Source organism: Chrysochloris asiatica, unplaced genomic scaffold (genome assembly GCF_000296735.1).
Source record: "Chrysochloris asiatica unplaced genomic scaffold, ChrAsi1.0 scaffold00137, whole genome shotgun sequence".
Taxonomy (NCBI): Eukaryota; Metazoa; Chordata; class Mammalia; order Afrosoricida; family Chrysochloridae; genus Chrysochloris; species Chrysochloris asiatica.
In genome coordinates this window covers 8,434,480-8,440,479 of record NW_006408655.1, presented here as the reverse complement: position 1 = coordinate 8,440,479, position 6,000 = coordinate 8,434,480, and the positions used below count along the sequence as shown (strand labels likewise).

The window sequence follows — 6,000 nt, the reverse complement described above, 5'->3', positions numbered from 1 at the left end:
TTGGAGGCCAGGATGGCCAAACTTCGTCTCTCATACTTCAGACATATTGTCAGGAGGGACCAGTCACTGGAGAAGGATATCATGTTTCGTAAGGTGGAGGGTCAGAGAAAAAGAGCAAGAGCCTCAATGAGAAGGATTGGCCAAGTGGCAGCATCAATTGACTCAAACGTGGCAACAGCAGTGAAGTTGGCCCAGGATCGGGCAGTGTTTCGTTCTGCTGTGCATAAGGTCGCTATGAGTCGATATGGACTCGATGACATCTCACAACAACAACAACAACAACAACAACGAGAACATTATGAGCAATTTTTAATCACTTTTAAATAAAATGAGGCAGATTCATTTGTATCAAAATACAAAAGTCCTCCAAGTAACAAAAAGTGAAAAGCACAAGTTGTATAACAGTATTTATAGCATATTTTCATTTATTTTTTTGGGGAAAGGGATGAATGCTACATGTTCACATATGTGCATATATGTAAGCAAGAAAGATGATCAGAATGGATACAGGAGGTAGTTGCCTCTGAGAAGGGGAGGGGAGTTTGAAATGAAGATGTAGAGAAGCGTTTTTTTTATTTTCATTCTATATTTCTGTATTATTAGAAAGTTTCCTATTGCAATGCATGTACTGGTCATGAAAAAAAGTATTCTCTGTTAGTATTTCCTAGCTATACAGCCACTACCAAGTTATTTATCCTCTTCGAGGCTCATTTTTCTCATCTACAAAATAAGAGTAGTGATATAATAATTTTATTATCTTTGCTGTTGTTAAGTACCGTAGAGTTGGTTCCGAGTCATCGTGACCCAACATAGAGTTTCTGAGGAGTAGCAGGAGGGTTTGAACTGCATCCTAATTTATTATGTCATTAATCCCACTGCTGCTGTTGTTGTTGTTGTTGTTAAGTACCATCCAGTAGGTTCTGACTCATAGTGACCCTATACCAGGTTTCTGAGAAGTGACTGGTGAGTCTGAACTGCCAACCTTGCAGTTCAAACCGAACTTGAGGTCTAGTACTTTTCCTACAGTGCCACACCAGGACTCCATTTTACAACTGAGGCTATATTATTTAATAAAATGACATATGCATAGCACCCATACATGTCTGCGATATAGCAGATGTTCCTTTTCCGGATTAAAAGAAGAAAGGATCAGTCTTTGGAAAATATGACCTTGGTGACAGAAATGATGCTGGAGATCACATGATAGAATTCTGGAAGATCAATGACTTCTTCACTGTGAAGTACCTTTTTTAAAACAACATAAAAAATGACTATACACATGGACCTCACCAGGTGGAATACACAGAAAATCAAATTGACTATATCTGTGGAAAGAGACGGTGGAAAAGTTCTATATCACCCACCAAAATAAAACCAAGGGCAGACTATCAATTGCTCATATACAAGTTCAGGTTGAAGCTGAAGAAAATCAAAACAAGTCCATGAAAGACAATATATAACCTTGAACATATCCTATCTGAATTTAGATATCATCTGCAGAACAGATTTGATACATTAGACAGTAAAGACCACAGACCAGAAGAACTGTGAGATGACATCAAGAACATCATACAGGAAGAAAACAAAAGGTCATTAAGAAGTCAAGAAACAAGGAAAAGACCAAAATGGATGTCAGAAGAGACTCAGAAACTTGCTCTCCAGTGTTGAGATGTTAAATCAAATGGAAAAAGTGAGGAGATAAAAGAGCTGAATAGAATTCCAAAGGTCAGGTCAAGAAGACAAAGTCAAATATTATAACAAAATATGCAAAGACCTGAAGTTAGAAAACCAAAAGGGAAGAACACGTTCAGCATTTCTCAAACTGAGGGAAAAAATTCAAGCCTCAACTTGAAATATTGAAGGATTCTATGGCTAAAATACTGAATGATGCAGAAAGCATCAAAAGAAGATGGAATGAATACACAAAGTCACTGTACCAAAATAAATGGTCAATGTTCAACCATTTTAAGAGGCAGCATATGATCAAGAGCCAATGATACTGAAGGAAGTAGTCCAAGGTTCAGTGGCAAAGAACAAAGCACTGGGAACTGGTGGAATACAAATTGAATTTTTTTTTTTAATTAAATATCAAAGACTACAGTTTTTATTATGGATTACACCTCAATATAAAGAAAACAAAAATCCTCACAACTGGACAATCAACAACATTATGATAAATGGAAAAAAGATTGAAGCTGTCAAGGATTTCATTTTGCTTGGATCCACAATCAATACATATGGAAGCAGCAGTTAGGAAACTAAAATGACACATTACATTGAGAAAATATATTGTAAAAGACCCTTCTTTTTTTTTAAGTTTTTATTGTGAATTGAGTGATAGTTTACATGGGAGAATATCAGTTTTACACTCATCGTTTCATTGCAATGATTACAGTCCCTTCAATGCACCATCATTCAACAGTATTTGCGTCTATTTCCTGTTTTTTTAATTTGCTTGTTTGTTTGTTTTGGGGGTGATGGATGTACACAAAAACATTCAGGAATATATAATAATTTAAACAACTAAAAAGCACATTCTGCCAGCCTGCGTCCGGGCCACCAGCGCTCAGTCTTTCTCTTTCCATGATTCTAGAGTCCTCAACTATTCTCCCTCTCCATGTTCTCATCTCTGCCTCCATCTCTGGTGTCACTGCTTCTCTAGATAGGGTCCCACATTCTGCTTATGTTCTTCTCCATTGGTGGTTCTACGGTCCTCTGTTCCTGGACTGTAAGATTAACTACTCCTCACGTTTTGTTACAGAACTTTCACCTTTACAGTTGTGACAGTTGAAATTAGTCATGATAACAATTATTCACTACTGAATCATAAGACTCTTACCCTCATCTTTTTTCACAAGACCCATATAGACAAGATGAAAACTATTCAGTGGGTATTCTACCTTGCTCCACACACTCTTAAACTAAACTCTCTCTTGAAAACTTGTAAGCCAGTCACTTCATGCCTTTTATCGCCCCCTCATTTTATGCAGCCAATGCTTAAGTTGCCTATCCCTATCAACCCTGTATACCGAGGGGATAAATTGAATTTTTGAACAAACTGCCTGGAGATATTCACTCAACTATGCCAAGAAATATGAAAGACAGGTACCTGGCCAACTGACTAGAAAAGATCTATGTTTGTGCCCATTCCAAATAGAGGTGATCCAACAGAAATCTGAAGTCATGGAACAGTATCATTATACCCCTTGCAAGCAAAATTTTGCTAAAGGTATTACAAAAGCGGCTGCAACTATACATTGACAGAGAACTTCCAGACGTTCAAGCTCGTTTCAGTAGAGGACATGAAATGTGGGATAACACTGCTGACATCAAATGCATCTTGGCATAAAGCAGAGAATACCAGAAACATGCTTGCCTGTGTTTTATTGACTATGTAAAGGCTTTTGATTGTGTCAATCATGACAAGCTATTGACAGCATTGCAGTGAATGAGTATTCTGGAACACTTGTGTTCTTGAGGAACTTGTATATGGAGTAAGAAGCAGTTGTTCAAACAGAACAATGGAAAACTGAAGGATTTAAAATTAGGAAAGGTGTGTGCCAGGGTTGTATTCTTTCACCATATATATTCAATCTGTATGCTGAGCAAATAATCCAAGAAACTGGATTATATGAAGAAAAACGTGTAATCAGAATAAGGGGAAGGCTCATTAACAGCCCACAATATGCAGATGATACAACCTTACTTGCTGAAAGTGAAGAGGGCTTAAAATATTGACTGATTAATATCAAAGACCATAGCCAGCCTTCATTATGGGTTGCACCTCAGTGAAAAGAAAACAAAAATCCTTACCACTGGACCAATAAATGGCAGGGGCCATGATGGCTCTGATAAGAAATACATTGCAACAACATAGAGCAGCAGGAGACCCTATGCATGAAGAAAGCCCATTGTACTGCAGAGCAGCAATGGGTGCCTCGTTGATTTGGCAGAGCCTCAACAGGAGATTTCATGTGGGGACCTTGCTTGCTTTGTAGTTTGGCAGAGGCCATGTCACCAAGGGGCAGAGGGGCGGAGGACCCTAAGCATGAAGGGCTCATTGTTAAGCAAGGCCACAATGGGTCTCCCCTTGGAAGGCAAGACCCCAGGAGGGATCTCAAGTGGGGACTCTGCAGTTTCTGTCTCTTTGTTTTAATCAGCTTATTTTTAATATTCTTGATTTTATAATAAAAGTTTTCAGTAGAATCTTAGTAAGAATTATATTAGAGATTTGAAACTTGTTTTTAGGCACCTTCACACCATATTCAATCATGCGTAGTCCTAAAGAATGCTTCTGACACTAACAATAAGTTTCACCACTAGGAAAAAACAGCTAAAGTTTTTGCCAGTCCAAGTTTAAGATTGCATTCAACATTCCGTGTAGTTTCAGTCAGGGACATCAAGACCTCTAGAAAATTAGCCAAAAATGCAATTTAGGGCTAAGGGAATAGTAATAGATCATAAGCAGAAATTTAACTAGATGTTTTGTATAGAGAAGTTTTTAGTATAAGGAAGTTGTTCCGTTTCTTCTTAAATACAAAACTTTAAATGCTTCTTGTTTAATCAATCATGAGAAACAACTGTGTTGTCAGTTACCATAGCAAATAACGTTTAGGTACATGTTGTGATTAATGAATCTATAGACAATAATAGGTGAAGGTAGAAATAGGAGTTAAGATTTAGAATTATGTTTTAAGGTTAACGTAACATTTTTAGAAAATTAAGGTTTGCTTACAGAAATCAGATATTGTCTAAGTACGTAAAGGGGAACAAGGAAGATTTTGATATTTTTGATGCTCTATATTGAAATGATTAAATTGTATGATTTAGACCACTACTTTGAAAAGAAAGATTAATAGATGAATGGCACAAAGTAGTATAAAAGCTGTTTGAGAATCTGAAATAAAAAAAGGAGGAGAAATAAAATGTGAGAGGAGAAGACTCACCATTCATCAAGACTCATTGATTTTGTCATTTCTTCGCCGATGTCATACCTCTCTCTAAGGACCCCCAAATAAGAGTGTCAGGTCTGGCCCCCAGCAAATAAACATCCTCGTGGGTTAATGCACTGGAATGCAAAGTCAGTCTTAACAGTAAGATCAGTGGTACAAGCTCACCAGCCATTTCTTGAAAACTCTCTACAGGGTTGCTATGGGTGGGAACCAACTCAATGGCACTTATGAACAACAACAATATATTGTTGTAGAAAAGACTGAAGTTGTCAAAGACTTCATTTTGCTCGGATCAACCACTGACACTAATGGAAGCAGCAGTCAAGAAAGCAGACGAAGTATTGCATTAGGCAAATCTATTGTACAAGATCTCTCTAAAGTGTTCAAGAGCAAAATGTCAGTTTGAGGACTAAGGCATGCCTGGCTCAAGCTATGTTATTTTCAATAAACTCTTTGGCATGAGAAAGTTAGATCATAAGTAAAGAAGGCCTTAGAAGAATTGATGCATTTGATCTATGGTGTTGAAGAAGAATATTAAAAAGTACCATGGACTTCAAAAAGAACAAACAGATCTGTGTTGGAAGAAGTACAGCCAGAATGTTTGTTGGAAGCCAGGATGGCCACACTTAGTCTCTCACACTTTGGACATATTATTTGGATGGACCAATCCCTGGAGAAGGATATTATGTTTAGTGAAATGGAAAGTTGGAGAGAAAGAGGAAGACCCCCAGAGAACTAGATTGGCACAGCAATGGGCACAAATGTAGCAACAACTGTGAGGATGGCGCAGGACCAGGCAGTGTTTCACTCTGTTGTGCACAGGAAGGAGCGCTATGTATGAGTTGATGCTGACTCAATGGCACCTACCAACAACAACAAGAAAATCTGTCTGCAGTATTTCTCAATATACATCTAGGAGATAAACTCTTCTTCTTGCTGTACACCAGAGAAAACCATGGCAGCCAAAAGGTTTTTAAAAAATGAATTCTAGGCCATTCAGGAAATCATGAGGAAGATCAGAAACAAGAATTTAAAAATCTTAAATCTC

General features: G+C 37.7%; 1 protein-coding gene across 1 annotated transcript in view; it reads right to left on the bottom strand.

Annotated features, from left to right (window-relative positions):
- ARMC3 (armadillo repeat containing 3) overlaps positions 1 to 6,000 on the bottom strand; it is a 154,640-nt gene that overhangs the window by 104,768 nt on the left and 43,872 nt on the right. The gene's annotated exons all lie outside the window — the stretch shown is intronic.